The sequence below is a fragment of the Rutidosis leptorrhynchoides genome, chromosome 11 (assembly GCF_046630445.1).
Source record: "Rutidosis leptorrhynchoides isolate AG116_Rl617_1_P2 chromosome 11, CSIRO_AGI_Rlap_v1, whole genome shotgun sequence".
In the NCBI taxonomy this organism is placed as follows: domain Eukaryota; kingdom Viridiplantae; phylum Streptophyta; class Magnoliopsida; order Asterales; family Asteraceae; genus Rutidosis; species Rutidosis leptorrhynchoides.
Window position 1 is genome coordinate 189,129,407 of NC_092343.1, and position 2,655 is coordinate 189,132,061.

General features: G+C 35.9%; 1 non-coding gene across 1 annotated transcript; it reads right to left on the minus strand.

Annotated features, from left to right (window-relative positions):
- Positions 1-724: 724 nt before the first annotated feature.
- Positions 725-831, minus strand: LOC139878862 (small nucleolar RNA R71). The gene has a single exon (XR_011769722.1). It is a non-coding gene; the product is annotated as a small nucleolar RNA R71 (small nucleolar RNA).
- Between the last annotated feature and the right edge of the window lie 1,824 nt (positions 832-2,655).

Consider the following 2,655-nt stretch of genomic DNA (forward strand, 5'->3'; position numbering starts at 1 on the left):
GTTTAAAGGTTTTTATCATTGTTTTTAGTTATTCGATCCTTTCGTGAAAATTCATTTTCAAGAAAGTTCAATGTTCATACACTTAGTGAATAAATCCTTCAAGACTACATACAATTTTGTAATTGTATGACCCGTTCAGGAAATACTAAACTCGTTGCACTTAATCCAGAACCTAAAAGAAACATGAACAAAAGATTAAAACAAGAAGAAAAAAAAATTAGGTAGTACTAGTAAACCGAAAACACCGAAAAATATCAAAAAACAAGTAGGAAACACTAGTGGTCAACCAGAAATCAAAACTGAACCTGAAACCATTGTCATTAAAGAAGAAATGGCTGAAGTAACACCTGATCCAAATGATCTACCGATGTAGAATACCAGACAAACTGTTCCCCCTCTCGCACTTGCACCTATAAGAAGACCTGAAATTGAGGCTGAAAACTGGGAAGTTAAGGGGCAGTTTATGCACATGGTTCGTGAAAACCAATTTGACGGAAGACTTAATAATAATCCGATAGAACATTTAGATGCTTTCGAAGATTTATGTGAACTGTACAAAAATAAAGATGTTTCTTCAGATGCATTTAAGTTAAGAACTTTTCCGTACTCGTTAATTGGAGACGCAAAAGCTTGGTTGAAAGCATCAAAACCTAATTCTATCACAACTTTCAATGAATTAAGAGAAAAATTCATTACCCGATTTTTTCCACCGGCAAAAGCCGAAAGACTTAGAACTGAAATCACCACTTTTAAACAAAAGGCGGATGAAACTCTTTATGATGCATGGGAAAGATTAAAAAGAATGTTACGAAATTGTCCACAACACGGATTACAAAAAGGGCAAATAGTACAAACTTTTTATCGTGGTATCGATGAACATACTCGTGGTATATTAGATTCCTCCGCTGGAGGAGTATTTATGTACAAATCACCAAATCAAGCGTATGACATGTTAGAAGACATGTCAGTTCATACTTTTGAATGGACACCGTCTAGAGATCAACTACCTAGAAGGACGGTGGCAAGCCTTGAAGAAAATGAAGACAACAATACAACCATAGCTTCACTGTCGAATCAATTTAAAAAGTTTGGAAGAGAAATAGAGAAACTAAATTCAACAGTTTTAGCATTGCAAGTAGGCTGTGAAATCTGTGAGCAGCCACATTTCACAAAAGATTGTGATATCAATGATCGGCCAATGAACTCAGTAGCAAAAGTTAATTTTATGGCCAATCAAAGACAAGGAAATTTTCAAGGGGGAAATTCTAATTATCAACCTGCAAACCCAGGATATCAAAACCCGATGAATTTTGCTTTTCAAAGAAATGGACCACCTGGCTTTTTCAATAGAAACCAACCCCCATTTCCACCTCAACAAAATTTTCAACAACAACCGTTACCTCAACAACCGTATCAACAACAAAATGATAACACGCAACCACTAGAGAAAAAATCTAAATTTGAAGAAGTTATGATGAATTTTGTCAAAAGTCAAACAGAAATGAATGAGCAAGTGAAGAGACAACTTCATCAATCCCAAACGGAAAACGAGCAAGTACAAAGGAATCATTAAGCGTTAATTCAAAACCTTGAAAGAGATATGGGAAGAATATCCTAATTGCTTGCTGAAAGGCAATCGGGAACTTTACCATCAAACACGCAACAAACCCTAAGGGTAAGGAAACTCAAAATTCAAGTAATATTTCACAAGTTAATTCTATCACTACGCGAACTAGGTTAACCATTAACCCAGAGATTCCAAAGCCTCTCACTCCTATTCATGTTTCACAAGAAAACGAACATGTGGTGGAAGAAAATACGATGCCAACCACAAGTGCACCAAAGACTCAAAATCAACCACCATTGAAGGTATACAAACCTCCAATTCCATATCCACAACGTTTGAAGAAAGATAAATTACAAGCACAATACAACAAGTTTGCTGACATGATTAAGCAAATTTGTATAAATGTACCGCTTGTAGATGTTCTTGCAGTATGCCAAATTATGGAAGGTTTATCAAAGATCTTATAGCAGACAAAGGAAAATATGCAGAAGTTTCAACTACATTCCTTAATGAGGAATGTTCGGCAATTTTACAAAAGCAAAATTTGCCACCAAAACTTGGAGATCCAGGAAGTTTCATCATTCCTTGAATGATAGGAGATTCAGTAATGTACGATGCATTAGCTGATTTAGGAGCGAGCATTAACCTTATGCCTCACTCCTTGTACTTAAAATTGAACTTAGGTGATTTAAAACCAACCAGGATGTGTATACGAGTAGCTGATAGAACTTACAATTATCTTATTGGCATTGCTGAAAACCTACCGGTTAAAGTAAATCACTTAATCTTTCCTGCTGATTTCGTTGTTCTTGAAATGGAAGAAGATAGTAAGGTTCCCCTAATTCTAGGGCGTCCCTTTCTAAATAATGCAGACGCAATTGTGCGCGTAAAAGAGAAAAATCTCAGCTTAGGTGTGGGGGAGGATAGAATTATATTGAACATAGATAAGGCTATGAAACACCCTATGTCTCCTGATGACGAATGTTTCCAAATAGACATTGTTGATTGTTGTATTGAGGAAGAACTACAAGAACTATTAAATATTGACACCTCAAATTTCACCCCAATGGGTGAAGGTGAAGATTTTG